Consider the following 19807-nt stretch of genomic DNA (forward strand, 5'->3'; position numbering starts at 1 on the left):
CATGAAGTATGAACATGAGCCCTGAGGTATGAATACTTGTGATCAGAACTCGAAAAAATGTTAAAAGAAGTATAATTTTGAATACATCACTGGATCTCATTTGGGGGGGGGGGGGGCAAGACTGTAGCACAAAGCAAATTTGAAGAAGAAAAAAACCTGGCTCCCTCTGGCTACGCCACTGGCCTCCCCTAGCTGTATATATAGACTCGGAATGATATCATAATTATCTACCCTTTAATTCTCCTCTCAATCCCTACAATAATGCATTTGATCGTCGTGATCATTGCATCAATGGATCCAGCTAGTCCAATTCTATCACAAACAGTATTTTTATCGATTTTTATGACGTTATATTGTGGAGCGGTATTTTGCGCCAATGTAAACTTTGCCCGACTGGCTTAAAATTCTATATTTAAATAATAAAGACAAAGCTCAGTTTTTCAATGTCATATCGATTGCCTCCGACCTCTGGTAATTTTTTTATTATATTTTTAAAATTTGTGTATGTCTTTTTTAACATGCCGCCTTTTATTCAAGTATAAGAAAAGATGTGAACCTTAAAGGTCAAGTGACACGTAATAGATTTCCTTCAAACTTGCACAAATTGAGAAGCTACATATCAAAACCCTATACTCCAAATTTTGAGTTCCACGATTGTTTCTTTGCTGTTTTAATTAACAGTGGCGTAGGAAGGTACTTTTGAGTGGAGGGCTGAAGACTGATGGCCGGCCTGGGGGAGGGGTCTAAGGGGAGGGGGTGTCCCCCTCCCCTTTGGAATTTTTTTGCATTTCCAGGTGGCCTCAGATGCAATTTGGTGCAATATAGCACACTTCAACACCCAATCCATTTTGTAAATAATTTTGCATTTTTACCTGGCCTTATAGATGCAATTTGGTGCTCCAAATGAGATTTTTTTCTCAATTGGAAATGAAAAAGGGGTTTTCTGACTCGCGGAGCGGGGGGTGGAATGATACTTCCGCCCCCACCCCCATATTTTTCACTGGGGGGCTGGCGCCCCCCCCAGCCCCCCGGTTCCTACGTCCTTGTTAATTAAGTTAATAACCAAGCTAATTCCGTAAGATAAAGACGTCACGGGGGGAACCGCCAATGTTACCAAAACTAAGTAGGCATAATATGCTAACCAAGATCAAAGCCGTAAACAATACGTCACGGACAGTAAACAAAATATCATATGAGAATGGGTGCACAGCAGTACAAGAAAGTTTCGTGTTCGTCAAACACTGTATACAGCGATAGCTTAGTACCAGTACACTCAGCCAGCCTAGCTGCCAAAGTAAAGATTGGCTTGGACCTTCGAGCGAATTCTTATGTGTGCAGTGCGCACTTAACTAGTTAAAGTTTCGTTTCCTATCGCCTATCCGCGCAACTTGGACTTGGAACACCAACAGCTCCCCGTCTACAAGACAATGCCGTTCCTTCTCTATTTGGAGAAAGTATCGTCAAATCTCTCGGAGATATAGAAACAAGTAGACCAGTAATTGCGAAGCTGGATCGGAAAAGAGTAGGTGTATTTTCTGGCCTAGGCCTACTACAAGGACTAACTTAGTATTATTACTAACTTACAGTAGGCTAATTCTGATAATTTCGATCAGTTAGTTAGGCCCTAAATTAGGTATGGCGACGATAAAGTTAGGCGTAGGCTAGGGCTCATTTGATCAGTGGTACATCATGAAGAATCCAGAATGACAAGCATCAGATGTTTACATGTCATTTTGCCCAATAATGTGCTCCCACCTATCTTCATACTCAGTCATGGCTCAAATGTTACCAGTAAATGACATCCTTATATTTTGCCATTTTGGTGGTAGGGCTGCAGTTTTGTTACAAGAGGAAACGCTTGTGACAGGTGCACATGCTTTCAAAAAAATCAAACTGCTTTTCTTAAATGAACTTTCATAACTTCCTTGTTATTTTCTTTTCCAATTTTCACTACTTAGATTAATCTAGAAGCTGTTCCTCAACCAACTGCAGTGAAAATACAAAGGCAGGATTCTGCAGAATGTACATCTCCATCTAAAGGTAGCATGATCTTATACATGTGCTTGTAAATACCGAAAAACAGTTGGGAAATGGGGAAGGGGAGGGTGGTGACAGGCATTAAAGATTTAAGTAGTCAGCTTTGAACGGGATACAAGGAATCTCCACCAGTAAAACATCGAGGCATGTATATGGGGGCAAGCTACCAGACAAAAAGGAGGCAGCAGTATTATGCCCAAAAGGTCCCCATAAATAGGCATGAATAGAGTGATGGGTGGGGGGGGGGGGGTGGAAATGTGGTGGAGAAGTGTAAGCTAGGGTAATACAAGGAAGAATGGAAAACTTTCATACATCTATAGAGTATCCTATAGCAGAAGTGAGTACAGGGGCCAAAATGTTAGAAACAGTACTTGTTGAAAGCAAAATAGCAATTAAAACTGCACATCGGGGCAGGCTGACTAGGGGATAACATACATTGTATTTAATCCATCATATCCGCCTGTCTGACAAGAGTGGTTGAGGAGGCTATACCTGATGGGTTCACAGGAAAATATATAGACTACATCTATAGTTACTGAGAGAAGGGAGATTGTAGCTATACTATATGAACCAAGCTGTTTGTCATTTGCAGTGCTCATGGTGTGAGTGGCCCATATTTTTGCAGTCACATAAAGAAGGAGGATATGCTCTCCTTGAGAAAAGATAAGAGAACCATCTAGGCAGCTGACCCCTGTCCATGAGCAGCCTACTGTATGTGTGTGGTATAATAAGCGTTTATTCTAATTTTCAGTGAATGTAACACATGTAGAAGTCCAGTGTTCACTGGTCCCCCTACCACCATTGAAGTTGCTGACTGGACCAACAGAGACAAGAACACCATCAATGCAACCAGGGCCATCTCACAGTGGCGATGATATGGCATCCTCATAGGGATACACCGAAAAACCGCCAGGTAGTCCGGACTACACTCCATCAGTTCACTCATCTGATGAATCTGAACATGACAAAGATGACCCTTCAAGGTAATTTTCAAGATTGATAGTAGATTAGTCTGGCAAATCAATTGGTGCTATCACTTTCTGGAAAGAGGATCATTATTAATTTTGACACCAACACTGTGGGGCAGTCTGGAATGTGTGGTGAGGCCATCAGTCTTTACTTCATTTAGCGTATACATGCTGTATCTGGTAGAGTTGTCACAGCGGTATGTGAACAAGAAATAAAGGCACAAACAATTAGTTGGATTTAACAGAGTATATTATATCTTCACTTGGCTGGATATCTGCTACTGAATACAAATGGTGAAATTTGCATCCTATACACTCTTTTACCATAGATTACAAGGGGATGGGACAGGATGTTACTCTGTCCACATGTTTACTTTACTACATAAACAGTGGTTAAGCTACTGAGAAAATGACCACACATCCTGCTGAAGATTACATGATCCATAATATTAGGTGCACAAACAAAATATTAGGGTTTTTGTTGTAATCAGTAAAAATATATTGGAATTGTTCAGGCACAAGAAATGGAGTGATTGGAATGCCTCTATCTAAATGGTATGTTTTTATGAACTATTATTATATGATTCTTCATATCTATACTTTTCTACAGATTACGTATGGGAAATTTTTGACTGCTTGCACAACTTCTGCAGAAGTGGAACTCTGGGAGAGGAGTGTCCTGTTCCTGTCAGAAAAGAGCAACCACCACTTGCAAGCTCCTATGCTCATCCAAACAATGAGGATGCCATGAAACAACACTGAAGCAGATTTCAAAAGCTTTGCTGAAGTGGTTGATGGCCTCCCAATGTCTAATTTTGTTTCATTGTAGTGGGGAGCAATCGACTCTGTGAATTGTCTGTTCACATGATGTTTTGGCACAGCTGCAGAGCAGTGTTAATTGGCGATATATCGAAAATTATTATTATCGCGATAATTTTTTTTTAAGGCGATATTTTTTGAGGATTGAACAAATGACGATAATTTCTTGTGAAAAAAATTGAAATAGATGTAGAAAAAAAATTCTCCGTTTTATGTGTAAATAATGTTATTCTAGCATTCCATGGTTAAGAAAGTTGAAAAGAAATATTTAATCAACTTCATTTACTGACTTTTGAACTTCGTAAAAACCCGTTCTTTACAACATTGACTGTATAGAGAACAAAACTCTGAAAATCAGTAGAGAAATTACCAATTGTGTACGAAAAGTAAGTTGGTACACCTTTCTAATTTTACGAAAGATCGAGCAAAATACTTTCGAAATATTCACGCGAAACTGGCATATCGTGCTAAATGCAACAAGTGTCATGTAAATAAGGCTCTAGTACACCCATTTATGAATAAACCAGAAGACCACATCTGGTATAAAGCGGGGGAAAGAAAGTATTTTCTAGAATTTCCAAAAAAAAAAAATAATAATAATATCCTACCATAGTTAAGTGTATAGTAAATAGCCTAACCACTTCGTCGGTTACGGATCTCACGTAACAACAAAAACACAACTAATTGTGTTTTGCGAAGTTGACGATTTCTACAAGGACATGGAAACAATATTTAGCATTAAGTTAATCATGCCTAGTGGCACAAAACATGGAATTACAAGGTTTACTTTCATAAAGATGGCCATACTGTATACTGGGCCTTGATATCGTGCTATGTCTGTATGGTATAGACTGTGCCTCGTGTATCATGGGGAAAAGATTGTTTTGTTCATGCGGAGGAGTCGGTTGGCTTGAGGTGTGTTTTACTTACCTTAATGTTACGGGGATATTTACCTACTTTCCTTGAACGTCTAAGATAATATTTCGCATAACTTTACGGATCCTTTACTGACTGACCTAATTAATTCTAGAGTGGAGCCAAAAAAGTTTACTCCATGAAAAGTTTTTTGGAACCGTGCCAAAAATGTTAACAAACAGGTGTTAGACAGGGGGATTGTTTTGCAAGGTACCTGAGAAAATTTGAAGCACATTGTAGCCTACCGTGATATTTAAGTACGGTTAAACAGTTGTAAACTTAGGCAGTCTAGAAACGGGGCTTTGCCGAACGTAGTTTGTTTCATAATATCGACAGTTTTGTAAGTTAAACTTTATAAAGATTGTAAGACATATTAATTCTCTTTTCATTTTATCACATAATATAGCTACTCTAACTTGTCATTTTAAAACTTTCATCAGTTTCGTGACAATTTAAATTCATAAAGTTAGTCAGTATTTTGAATCCTCAATTGCGAATTTTTTGATCGCCAGACACGAAAAAATACTTAACTTTTCCGGGGGCCTTCGCCCCTGGACCCCCACAAGGGGTTCCACCCCTTGAACCCAACGGGGCTCTAAGGCGGGCCTTGAACCCCACGCCATTATGCTCGGTGTGTTTGCTGCGCGAAAACACCGGTGGGAAATCGGCAGTTGTTTTTAGTGTGTTCGCGAACACACTAAAAACAACAAGAAAAAATTATCGTAATTATCGAAATATCGCGATAATTTTTGAACTATTTATCGTGACATTAAAAAGCAAATATCGCCCAACCTTAGTTGCTACCAGCCTTTAGGGAAGTTGCTAAAGTCTTACATTAAAGTTTTACTTACATCTGGTTTCCATTGTAACTAACTAAATGATAACATTATATAAACAAAAGTTCCAATGACAAGTATTCCTCTCTAGAGAGCTTAGACTTCATAAAAATCAATTTCATGCGGACTTAATATTTGGTGTTTCAAACATGTTGCCAATTTTTTGTTTTTCTCGAAATGTATTGACAGAAATTTGCTGTTTGTTCCCTGCATGGGATAAAATGTTATATTTTTGTCCCATTTATGAAAAAGTAACCTTGATATTCCATGGATTTATGAACAATTTCAGATTGATTTTCACTACACTTTTATTAAAATGAAAGCCTAAGCTCTCCAGATCCCATTGACATAGTGGTTTAGGCTACTTTATTCAAACTGTTCTTCTATTTTAACCTAGTATATTTGAGATTTCAATCATCCAGATTTTGTTGGCAGGCTACTAGAAGTTACAGCTTTTGTTACAAGAGAGAATACATACAAAAAATTAACTTGAGTTTTTATTATTTATTACTGTTATGTACTTCCCAAACTTGAAAATGTAAAATTTCATCCAAGATTGTAGTTAATACCATGAACCAGAAAAATGTATCCTGGAATTCCAAAATGTTCACCATTCAGCCACAAAACAGACAGGACTGAACCCAGTTTCATGAAACTTTGCAGAAATGATAGTTTGACTTGGAATACAAAGTCCACATTCTCACTGTCTTGGTAATTTAAACCCTTCATACTGTTCAGATGGAAAAGCTGCTCGAATCCTCCTTACTGCACAGGATGGGAGAACAACACAAACCTCCTTCCCTAAAAACTGCCAGCACATCCGTACAAGTTGTCTGTATGCTGTGTGTCTGTATTTCCTGTAAAATAATCATATGAAAACAAGCTATGAAAGATGAAGACACAAGGGGCTTCAACTTTAAAATAAATCTCCATATGATTTCCAGAATTTTGATTGGCCCCTAAATCTGCTTCCCCTAAAGTTTTAGGCCTAGCTATGCAATCTACACAAACTGATCATTGAACCTCGGTGACTAAAATTTGTAAATGGATAATGCTCAAGTATGGTGGACATTTTTTGTGTGGCATTTGGTTCCGTGGCTCAGTGTAAATGACTACTATGTCAGTCAGCATGAAAAGGGTTAACCTCAAGGACATTGCACCAGTTTTTTTTTTTTTGCACAAAATGTCCTAATCAGAAGCAGGTTTTGAACATGGTGCACACATTTTCTTGATCTAATCTATATCTTATTGTAATTCCCTTCACCACAAAACTAAACTATGGATACAAGCACACCTGTATTGTTACATCATTCAACAGCAGGTCAGAGCAATGAATAAAGGTATACAACAAATATAATGTATTCTCTACTTACTCATGGATGCTATTTTCCTGTGCATGGCCACCATACTGTTGAAGGTACACGTAGTAGGCTGTCTGTTGCACCCATGGGTTCAGGCACACAGCTTCAAAACCTGGGTTTAAGGTGATGCATGCAGCACCTTCTTCATCCATCACATTCCTTACTTTTTCTATTTCCCTGCAGCATCTACACTCCCTTGCTGTAGGCATCACAGCTGCACACTGGCCACAATGACACCTGTAAACAATGCAACCAGTTCAAATGCTAAAGAGCCAATTTTCAATGACTCCATAACGGCCTCAATTATTGGGGCATACTAACATGTCACAATAGAAAAAAAAACAGGCCGATGTTGCCTCGTTTCCAACTCTATTTCCCACTTCTGAATCCATTCCCTTGATTGAGAAAATCTGGTTATGAAATTAGCTTAAGACGAAAAGCTGGTGTGAGGTGCCACCTTCTCCCCCCCCCCCCCCAACTCTTTCCCTGAATTGTGGTAACTTCACTAATTTGCCACTACAAATGCTAGGAAATTAATAATAGACCACCCCTGAATTTATGGTGCACTCTTCCAGTTGGCTCCTTCAATCTACTAACCAAATGAAATATGTCTGTGTGAAAAGTTCCTGGGGCATGTGCTGCCACAACTTTTAAGGAAAATAGTAACTTCCTTAACTTAACTCGACCCCACTCTCATGTTAATTTTGATGCCCCATCAACAAATTGGCTAGCTAAGAGTATGAGCAAAGTTAGGAAACATTTATCAGTTCTAGCCTAGGCCTAACTAGTTGTCACCATGCTAATACAACTATCTACAGTATAGTACGCTAGGCGTAACGTTACCATTGCGTTCCGTCAAGACGATCAATTTCGACATCGCTGTCCGATCCCCCTCCTCTTCGCTGGTCTCCGGTTCGAACATGTAGGGAAAAACTTCCCACGATTGTCGACCATGTCCTCCATTACCCTGCCTTCTTTGCTATCAATTGCTATCTAAATACTGTGTGTCAAAGCCACCGGCAAGCATTTCGCGATATGTATAAGCTATGCTATGTATGCTGTGCTGTGTATATATGCGTACTACAGTGCGTGTATAGAAACTGACCGGTGTGAAGTTAGATACTTATTCCCCGTTCCTCGTTCGACATTCGAGAATGAGTAACTGCTACCGATTCAGTTACGTATTCGACAATGGTATCGACGTAACACCTCTGGCAAGACAAAAGCTTTCTTACAAGATGTTCAACATATGGTCGTGGAAAGAGGTTTATCTATGGCCCATGGGTCATATGAACTCTAATAACTATGTAGAAGGGTACCATAATGCATCTTGCCCGGTCCAAATAGTTTTTGACCAACTAAAATGACCAGTACTTCATCAGCTCTTAAATTAATGTAAAAAAATTACTTTAGGCCCTAATCAAGACTAGCACGCCTTGGACCACCTTACCAATGGGTCATATGAATTCTTAACACATTGTAGAAGGATACCATAATGCGTCTTGCCCGGTCCAAAGAAGGCTTGACCAATTAAAATGACCATTAAATCAACATTTTTTTAAATAAATGTAACGGGAACTGAAATAAAAACATTTGGGCCCTAATCAAATCCAGCACGCCTTGGACCGCCCAACCAATGGGTCATGGGAAGTCTGAGGACCTTGTAGAAGGGTAACATAATGCGTCTTGCCCGGTCCAAAGAGTGCTTGACCAATTTAAATGACCATGAAATCATTACTTCTTCAATGAGTGTAACGGGACCACGAAAAAGCTTTGGGCCCTAATCCATGCAGCACGCCTTGGACCACCTAACCAATGGGTGACATTAACTCTAAGGACATTGTAAAAGAGTACCATAATGCGTCTTGCCCGGTCCAAAGAGTGCTTGACCAATTAAACTGACCATTAAATCATTACTTCTTTAATGAGTGAAACGGGACCACGAAAGAGCTTTGGGCCCTAATCCATGCAGCACGCCTTGGACCACCTAACCAATGGGTAACATGTACTCTAAGGACATTGTAGAAGAGTACCGTAATGCGTCTTGCCCGGTCCAAAGCGTGCTTGACCAATTTAAATGACCACTAAATCATTACTTCTTTAATGAGTGTAATTGGACCATGAAAAAGCTTTGGGCCCTAATCCATGCAGCACGCTTTGGACCACCTAACCAATGGGTGACATTAACTCTAAGGACATTGTAAAAGAGTACCATAATGCGTCTTGCCCGGTCCAAAGAGTGCTTGACCAATTAAACTGACCATTAAATCATTACTTCTTTAATGAGTGAAACGGGACCACGAAAGAGCTTTGGGCCCTAATCCATGCAGCACGCCTTGGACCACCTAACCAATGGGTAACATGTACTCTAAGGACATTGTAGAAGAGTACCGTAATGCGTCTTGCCCGGTCCAAAGCGTGCTTGACCAATTTAAATGACCACTAAATCATTACTTCTTTAATGAGTGTAATTGGACCATGAAAAAGCTTTGGGCCCTAATCCATGCAGCACGCTTTGGACCACCTAACCAATGGGTAACATGTACTCTAAGGACTTTGTAAAAGATTACCATAATGCGTCTTGCCCGGTCCAAAGCGTGCTTGACCAATTAAACTGACCATGAAATCATTACTTCATCATCGAGTGTAACGGGACCACGAAAAAGCTTTGGACCCTAATCCATGCAGCACGCTTTGGACCACCAAACCGATGGTTAACATGAACTCTAAGGACATTGTAGAAGAGTACCATAATGCGTCTTGCCCGGTCCAAAGAGTGCTTGACCAATTAAACTGACCATGAAATCATTACTTCATCATCGAGTGTAACGGGACCACGAAAAAGCTTTGGGCCCTAATCCATGCAGCACGCTTTGGACCACCAAACCGATGGTTAACATGAATTCTAAGGACATTGTACAACGGTACCATAATGCGTCTTGCCCGGTCCAAAGCGTGCTTGACCAATTAAACTGACCATTAAATCATTACTTCATCATCGAGTGTAAAGGGACCACGAAAAAGCTTTGGGCCCCAATCAAGACCAGCACGCCTTGGACCACCTAACTAATAGGTCACAGGAAGTCCAAGAACATTGTAGAACGGTACCATGATGCGTCTTGCCCGGTCCAAAGAGTGCTTGACCAATTTAAATGACCACTAAATCATTACTTCGTTAATGAATGTTAATGGACCTGCAAATATGTTTAGGCCCTTGTGAAGACCAGCACGCCTCGGACCACCCAACCAATTGGTCTTATGAATTCTAAGGACATTGTTGAAGAGTTCCATAATGCGTCTTACCCGGTCCAAAGAGTATTTGACCAATACAAACGACTAATGCACAATCATTATCCAGTAGATTCATCAATATCTTCTTTTTTGAATTTCAACTCTACGTCTGTACCAGTGTGGTGATACAAAACAAAAGCAACACCTTTGGCTCGCAAGTTTAATGCTTATTGGTGCTTTACAATCATCAGCATACAAAGTTTCCTTCCCATTCCGGAGAAACACACGCGCACTCTTCTTTTTTTTGGGGGGGGGGGGGGCCTTAGCGCAACTACATTTTCAGAATGAAGTGATTTCTGTAGACTGGCAACGAACTGAAAACGTTTTAGTTTTAATTATTCGTTTATAGAACTTAATTTTATTTCTTTTATTCATTTCACCCGTCAACCCTTCACATATTTTGAACCTTTAACCCCCGTTGTAGATTCTGAAAGATTCCACTGCTACATTCTAGAGCTGACCATGGAGCTATAAACAGACAATCAGTCATCTCGGGTCAAGCGGAGATAAACTGACTTTAATAGTTTATTTAGCAAAATAGTCTTCAAGTGAAATAGGTCTACCCAGACATATATTTTATGCCGAAATCCCTTTCTGATTTATTTATGATCTCCATTAGCCATAGTTGGTAATGAACCATCCAAGTTACCCTATAGTGCCATTCTATGCATTTTGATTTATTCGTGTTCCCATGTATGTGCTTGTTCTTTCTCTTAGCGATTTTTCAATAGAAAGTTTCTCTTGGAGTGTAGAAGGCAGATCCACCATAAGAAGTCTCACTGGGTTTATTCCAACTAAACATAGACCAGAGTTAGTGTGATTTTTTAGTTGATTTCCTTTCATTCAGTTCTACCTAATTATTAATTATAACGTCCATAATCTAGCCAGGGACGTCCCTAGAGGGGGGTGTGGGGTGTCTCACCCCCCCCCCCCAATCTTGGTAAAACTGACGAAAGTTGGAAAATTTTTGTGCGACAGTCGGAATTTCCGACTGTCGCACTCGAATTTTTCCGACTGGCGCACTCGAATTTTCAAATATTCTTGTAGTGACCTAAAATTTTCGGTCAAAATTGACCTTGAATCAATCATATTTGCTACGATTTCCTTGTCACAATGAGAAATTGTATGTCGCGATCTTTATACTCCACCATACAAAACTTCGTATGATTTTGAATACTCTAAAAAAAAATGCCTAATAGAACTTCTGCACAACATATACTTGCTATTAAAACGCTCAATGCTAATCTACGGAAGCTTAAAAATGCCATCGACATAAGAAAAACTTTGCCCCATAAGGTGAAATTTTTCTGTAAATTGTTTAGATAACAAGATAAAATGTTATCAAAAAACAGAAAAATGTTGCATTGCTTACTTGCTTTAAATGAGTATTTGAACAATTTTGTGGAAAATGTTTAATTGAAAACTAATCAAATCTCGTCAATTAGTCATTTTTTGCTGCTAAATGTTCATTTGTTTACTTCATTCCATAAGAACAATTGAAAAACTTTTCTGAGAAATGTTTAATTGGCAACTTATCTTATCTCGTCAATTTGACATTTTTGGCAAAATGATCAATTGTTCACTTCATTCCAATTGAGCAATTGAAAAAATTTCTGCAAAATGTTTAATTGACAACTTATCGTATAACGTCAACTCAACATTTTTCTGCAAAATGTTGTTCACATCATTCCAAATGCTCAGTTGGAATGAAGTGAACAATGTTTTTTTTATTCATGTGAGTGATAAATAGCCCCACCCCCACCCCCAAGAAAATAATATTAAGCCCGCTAGGAAAAAGCACTGTATTTTTGGGTAATTCACTATGTCGTCGAATATAATTTTCGAAAAAAAGTTTCCCCTTTGTTACATTAACATAGCTTTTTTAGTCAGTAGTCTATGTAGCTTATCAAGCAGATAACTTGTACTCAGTTGCTTACTCGCTTAACCAGAGTGATTGATAAGTTTGTAAAGTGAGGGCCAGTGGTACAAATGTACCGAGAAAAGTTTGGAACAAAAGTGCAGTCGCGAAAGATAGGGTGTCTGACTGACACTGACCGTATCGTTGACGAGTATAGTGCGGGGGGGGGGGGGGCAGTCGGAATTTTCTGGCTCCAAAACCCATCCAGTTGGAATTTCAGCCACTAAACCCCCAATCATCATGCATTAGCTACGTCCCTGTATCTAGCTATACAAATTTTACACAATACACAAAACACATTCAATCCATTAGCAAAAGTGCTAGATTTAAGGTCAATTTCGCGTTTGTTAATTTAAGTCAAAAATACACTTTCTAATCACTTACAATTGTATTTAATGTATTAATTCTTCGGTAAATATCAATTAGGCTATATGCTGAGTCAATTATGGAAGTATAGAAGTCAAGAGAAATATTACATGCTTAATATCCACCCCACCCCTCCCCATTTATTCTCTGATTGGATTGAAATGTACTTGCAGAAGAAAAATTTTCATGCCAAATTACTTTAATCTGGTAGAATTGATACACTTTTACCAATCTATGTGCAAAGATGTTCCATACACTATTACTCAATACTTCATAAGATAAATTTGAAGGAGCGGAATAAAGGACCATGCGTTCTGATTGTAATTGAATGATTCATTCAGGATGTTTCCTAGAAGTTTTCTCTCGTAAAAGAGCGCTTGAACATTAGGCTCGAACTAATTGATACCGATGTACGAGCTGACTGCCTACCGTCATTTAACGTCCATGGAATACCTTTAAAAGGCTTAGAGTTCATATTTATCATAGCGTGATTGCTCCCTTGCGTCGAACCATTAAAATTGATATACAACTGAAATAATCTGCAGCATGTTGACAGTTTAACTGTTTTTTTGCATTTGTATTCCCAAATGAATGAAATATCGGAATATCTTTCCTTCTACGAATGTCTCTGACCCACGTTAGGAGAGTTAAAGTGATATTGTTCAATGTTTGAACGTTACTGCATGTACCATTAATTCATGGTACTTGGTAGGCCTATATAGGGGATGGTTTATTTCTTTGATTGTTTCTCCGGCTGTAGCTTCATAAGCTTCATTGGGCTATCATGACAGTGCAAGCCTGCTACAAGCCTGCTACAGCCTTGCTACGGCCTTGCTACAGCCATAGAAAGATGCTGTCGCTTTATGCCATCGTGTTCAAATATCTGCCACATTGCAATTTTTCCCTTTTGATTAGGCTGAAATTTCGTAAGTGATTTGAGTAAGTTAAAGTGTTATATGCTAACATATCGATGAATTCGGAAGTCATTTAGAGGCTTTTTTAAATTGTAAAAACTTTCCGACAGAATTTGGCCATGTATATAGACATTCTGCCATTAATTGGAATGCACTTAAAACGAGTTCTCTCTTTTTCATTCCTTGAGGGTCCAAAGTGCAATTTGTAATGCTACCGGTTGACACTAAACGCACGATACATAACATATGAGATGGACACTCATTTAAGAAGTGATGATGTAGTGGTCATTTAAATTGGTCAAGCACACTTTGGACCTGGCAAGACGTATTATGGTACTCTTCTACACTGTCTTAAAAATCATATGACCCATCGGTTAGGTGGTCCAAGGCGTTCTGGTCTGGATTAGGGCCCAAAGCTTTTTCGTGGTCCCTTTTCACTCATTAAAGAAGCAATGATTTAGTGGTCATTTAAATTGGTCAAGCACGCTTTGGACCGGGCAAGACGCATTATGGTACCCTTCTACAATGTCCTTAGAGTTCATGTTAACCATCGGTTTGGTGGTCCAAAGCGTGCTGCATGGATTAGGGCCCAAAGCTTTTTCGTGGTCCCGTTACACTCGATGATGAAGTAATGATTTCATGGTCAGTTTAATTGGTCAAGCACGCTTTGGACCGGGCAAGACGCATTATGGTACTCTTCTACAATGTCCTTAGAGTTCATGTTAACCATCGGTTTGGTGGTCCAAAGCGTGCTGCATGGATTAGGGCCCAAAGCTTTTTCGTGGTCCCGTTACACTCGATGATGAAGTAATGATTTAATGGTCAGTTTAATTGGTCAAGCACGCTTTGGACCGGGCAAGACGCATTATGGTACTCTTCTACAATGTCCTTAGAGTTCATGTTAACCATCGGTTTGGTGGTCCAAAGCGTGCTGCATGGATTAGGGTCCAAAGCTTTTTCGTGGTCCCGTTACACTCGATGATGAAGTAATGATTTAATGGTCAGTTTAATTGGTCAAGCACGCTTTGGACCGGGCAAGACGCATTATGGGACTCTATTACAAAGTCCTTAGAGTACATGTTACCCATTGGTTAGGTGGTCCAAAGCGTGCTGCATGGATTAGGGCCCAAAGCTTTTTCATGGTCCAATTACACTCATTAAAGAAGTAATGATTTAGTGGTCATTTAAATTGGTCAAGCACGCTTTGGACCGGGCAAGACACATTACGGTACTCTTCTACAATGTCCTTAGAGTACATGTTACCCATTGGTTTGGTGGTCCAAGGCGTGCTGCATGGATTAGGGCCCAAAGCTTTTTCGTGGTCCCGTTTCACTCATTAAAGAAGTAATGATTTAATGGTCATTTCAATTGGTCAAGCACTCTTTGGACCGGGCAAGACGCATTATGGTACTCTTCTACAATGTCCTTAGAGTTAATGTCACCCATTGGTTAGGTGGTCCAAGGCGTGCTGCATGGATTAGGGCCCAAAGCTTTTTCGTGGTCCCGTTACACTCATTGAAGAAGTAATGATTTAATGGTCATTTAAATTGGTCAAGCACTCTTTGGACCGGGCAAGACGCATTATGTTACCCTTCTACAAGGCCCTCGGACTTCCCATGACCCATTGGTTGGGCGGTCCAAGGCGTGCTGGATTTGATTAGGGCCCAAATGTTTTTATTTCAGTTCCCGTTACATTTATTTAAAAAAATGTTGATTTAATGGTCATTTTAATTGGTCAAGCCTTCTTTGGACCGGGCAAGACGCATTATGGTATCCTTCTACAATGTGTTAAGAACTCATATGACCCATTGGTAAGGTGGTCCAAGGCGTGCTAGTCTTGATTAGGGCCTAAAGTAATTTTTTTACATTAATTTAAGAGCTGATGAAGTACTGGTCATTTTAGTTGGTCAAAAACTATTTGGACCGGGCAAGATGCATTATGGTACCCTTCTACATAGTTATTAGAGTTCATATGACCCATGGGCCATAGATAAACCTCTTTCCACGACCATATGTTGAACATCTTGTAAGAAAGCTTTTGTCTTGCCAGAGGTGTTACGTCGATACCATTGTCGAATACGTAACTGAATCGGTAGCAGTTACTCATTCGCGAATGTCGAACGAGGAACGGGGAATAAGTATCTAACTTCACACCGGTTAGAAACTGTATGTGGTCGCAACCAGCGTTACCAGCGACAGTTGACGAAAAAACGCTAGATTTGCGAAAATAAAACCCTAGAAAACGCTAAATGGTAGTTTCCCTAACATTCGTGTTGTTTGGAGTCAATTTAGCACAGATTCGTAGGTTGATGGTCACCGATCACAAAATAGATTTTGAATAGTTGATTTGAGTGATAGTCTGACCCAGAAAATTTGAAAAAAATATGGAAATTTTCGGTAGGAAATTCCGAAGATTGGGCAAAAATACTCAAAATAAATTTGGATGGGTCTCCAAGTAAGAGTTTTGTCTAAAAAATCTGAAAAGTGGTCAATTTTTGGTAAATTTAACTAGTTTTAGGCAAAAAACGGTAGAATTACCCAAATTAGAAAAAACGTGCGCTAGAACCCCACAAATGACTAAAAACGCTAGATCTAGTGTAAAAACGCTAACTCTGGTAACACTGGTCGCAACTCGCAATATGCAGTTCCAATCGACGATATCATGCAATTTCCACTTGGTAAACAAATGACGTCATTTGTTCTCGACTTTCCCTGAACGAGTCAATCTAGCCGATTTTTGCGGAATTTATGTTGCTTGATAGGAAGTAAATGAAAGGAATTTATGAAAAAAGATGTCATTGGATGTTTTGTTCGATGTCTTATGTATCAATTTGTGAATTTTCATCTTAATCAAACTCTTAACTTTCTTGTAACAGACTGCTGAAGAAGGTAATATTTTCGAGAAGTTTGAGATTTCTACATACCTAATGCACTGCGCAGAACATATACAGTTTGCACTCTTCTGCGCTCCCCCGTGACGTCACTGAATCTATTACGTAATAGTACTTTTTACCGATTTCTACCCCTTTGGAGACGGAAAAAAATCATGGGGATGGGTTTTTCTTAATGTAAGAATTGTTAAGTTTAATATTATGTAAAGTCAAGTCTACGTGTCGCTTGACCTTTAAGAAGTAAGAGAAAATGTCATGATATACGCCACAAATTATTATGCCATTTTTGCATGTTGCATTTCCGACTTATTGATGTACACGACTACGTCACATCCGCTTGGAGTTAAAAGACGGGAAAATCGGGATTTAATTTACAAAACGTACCTTTGAAATTAGCTTTCAAGGTAATTATAAGTTTCAAGTTCACAGATCTTTCCAGTGCTGTGGGGTTTGCCTTAGAAAGTATTCTTATGAAGCGCCCTCACATAGAGAGCAACTTCCAATGAGCTTATAAATGGATATCACGTGAAAGCATCGGTCTGCCATAATATGCATTCGGAGGTTCAGCTTCCTATAGACCACTTCATTGAGACACCATAATTAATCAGGCTAATCCTAATGGTAAACCTATAGGGTGTGGGTTAACGCCATAATTGTTTGGAAAATTCTTTTCGAGGTCGTAAACCTTTTCACTTAATGCCGCACATATAAATTTTAGTTCCAACCAAGATTTTGACTTTCTTAAGACTTTAATATTTTGGACATGCCATTTTTCCTGTGATTCTGTGACGTTATCGCACTCGTTTGGAAGGTGGGGAAGTTTTCCATAGAAACTATTAGTTCTGAGAGTTTCTTTCGACTTTTGGCCTCAGTTTGAAAATATGGCCAGTTTAGCACTTTTTTTTTAGCCCCCCCCCCCCCCCACTCTTACGGAATACCCTTGAGAGAACAGGTGTATTGGACTATATATGCTACAAAACATGTGAATTATTGTGTATAGCTGATCATGTGAAGGTTTATTTAGAAGCACTCCTTCCTTCCGCAAATTGTTCTCATCTGTTATTGGTATATTTCGAATCAGCCTGCTGAACTTTGGTCCGGTGGTTAGCTATTCAAACATCTTACATCACTGCTCATTTATTAGCCGTGCTGCTGGGGTATTTTTCTTTATTATTCACTTTTCTTAAAGGATAAGAACATCATTTACAAAAGGGCAATGAGCAGCCTAGTAATGAGCAAATAAGAAACCAGAAAGTCAAAGATTTAGTGATTCCTTGCACATAGGAGAAATTTTGTTAGAGCTTTGATTTCAACTTGAGAGATTTGGATATATCATGTTTGTATGTTATTCACAGTTTGGGCTGTATTGACCTTCACCAAAACAATAGGGTTCTTTAATTGATATGGATCATCGACATACCAAGTAGGCTACATATCAAAATCTTATTGCTTACTACAAAGATACTGGCCAGAGAGAACCTACAGGAACTCAGCGACTTACGCGAAATGCAGCTCGTACACCGGTTTCGTTGCGACAGTTTTGTACGGATGCCTGATCCGGACGACGAAATGATATAGGCTTGTGCATCATGATCGTAATGCAGAAACATGTATGTGAAAACAGTGTGGTCGATGTTGGGTACCGTAGAATGGGTTTTCTGAAAACTACTTCTCTTGACCTCAAAGGAAATTTGACACGCATGAAATTCCACAGCGATTTTGTTCTCACCAAAGGCAATCTACGTGCTTTGTTTTTACATTAACGCAATTTCACTTTTAGAGTAATTTCTCACAAGATTTTCAGACTTTCACCTCAGATCTGCTGACCTCACATGACTGTTGACCCGCGTCCAATATAATAGGGATCTCCTACACAATATGGGCCATCTACATACTAAGTATGAAATCCTTCCAAGTTACCCCTTCCTACAAGATATTGTGTTTACAAGCGGTTTTTTAGTTTGACCTCTGGTGACCTCAAATGACCTTTGACCTCCACCAAAAACAATAGTAATCTTTTTCCTAATATGGGTTACCCATATGAAGAGTATGAGTTACATACAAGCTTCAATTGTTGAGATATCGTGTTTACAAGAAAGTGTCTCATACACACACATACACGCACGCGCACGCGCACATGCACACGCACGCACTAACCCACACAATCACCATCGCATTGTTTTCTTCAGTCTTTGGCAAGGAATCAAAAGAGGCCTCTTTCTGGATATAATGCCCCAGAGAACTACAGCAACTGAAATACAATGACTCAGACTTTTCTATTTTATTCTTTTTATTTCAAACCAAAAATATAGTATAAATGTAAAAATACACGAGGTACACAAAATATGAATATATAGGGTAAGAGAAAAGATGTGATAAGGAGCTTGAAATAAACTTGATTGAAATGTACTGTAAAAGTCATTACAATCCCAGTTACCTATACCACTCCACCCCCTCCGAAGACTTAATAATAGAAATAATGATGATAACGATGATAATGACGATAATAATAGTAACAACAACAATAATAATAAGAATGATGATGATGATGATAAAGATAACAATAGTAATCATAGTAACAACAACAACTAAAATAATAATAGCAATAAGAATGATGAGGATGACAATGACGATAATCATAATAAAAGTAATAATAGTAAAAACAACAACAACAATAATAATAACAACAATATGAATGACGATGAATAATAATCATAATAATAAAAGGCATTTATACATTAAGTTGCCCATGGATTGGTGTACATGAAACTCTCGACCTGCCCACCCTCCCCCACCTCACCCCTCCGCTTTTCTTAATGGATGTGTGCAAGAAACCATGGTTCACTATTTCACTCAACAAATGCTGCAACATGCTTGGACCACAGAAACACTGAGTGCTCCAAACCACCGTACTTCAGATGTTGTCAGCAACTGTTTCCATCGTCGAGGCATTTCAAGTAACACACCTTGCATTGAATTGGTGCCTTCATGAATAAAATGTAGTAAAATAAACAAATAGTTAGGAAGCAATACCATATATTTCAGGAAGTTAAGAAAACAAAATTAACAACTGTTTATAACTTTCTGCAGATCATTTCTCATGTTTTTGCTTTGTCGTGGCTCTTGCTTCAAGGTGTCCTGGGTATTACAGGGTATTACACAAAGTCATTGCCCACGAAACCATGAGTATGATGCGTTGAATTCAATGAATTTTTAATTATTTCTAGAAGTTTATGCTCTTACTCATACAGTATGCTATGATGATGCTATGATGGATGGCTAGTTGTCAATTAAAAAGAAGAAATTAAAACAATGAGATAAACACAATCATTTCACATACTGAGAGGTGCCTTGTACTTACTGCATTGGTCAGGAGAGAAAACCCATAGGTTACCTTCATGTTTAAAGTTAAGTCTCTATTTTTCCATTTCTTCTTTGTTTTAAATGATTTGCTTGTAACCCTATCAAGAAAATTGTTTCCCAGAAGACAT

General features: G+C 38.9%; 2 long non-coding RNA genes across 2 annotated transcripts; one reads left to right on the forward strand and one right to left on the reverse strand.

Annotated features, from left to right (window-relative positions):
* The first annotated feature begins 1094 nt into the window (after positions 1-1094).
* On the forward strand, positions 1095-5920 carry LOC139983360 (uncharacterized). The gene is made up of 3 exons (XR_011798628.1): positions 1095-2040; positions 2789-3020; positions 3616-5920. It is a non-coding gene; the product is annotated as an uncharacterized lncRNA (long non-coding RNA).
* Positions 5921-6069: 149 nt separating this feature from the next.
* Positions 6070-8007, reverse strand: LOC139983355 (uncharacterized). Its single transcript, XR_011798623.1, has 3 exons — positions 7780-8007; positions 6949-7173; positions 6070-6432 (listed from the first exon to the last, which is right to left on the reverse strand). It is a non-coding gene; the product is annotated as an uncharacterized lncRNA (long non-coding RNA).
* Between the last annotated feature and the right edge of the window lie 11800 nt (positions 8008-19807).

Source organism: Apostichopus japonicus, chromosome 16 (assembly GCF_037975245.1).
Source record: "Apostichopus japonicus isolate 1M-3 chromosome 16, ASM3797524v1, whole genome shotgun sequence".
NCBI classification, from domain to species: Eukaryota; Metazoa; Echinodermata; class Holothuroidea; order Aspidochirotida; family Stichopodidae; genus Apostichopus; species Apostichopus japonicus.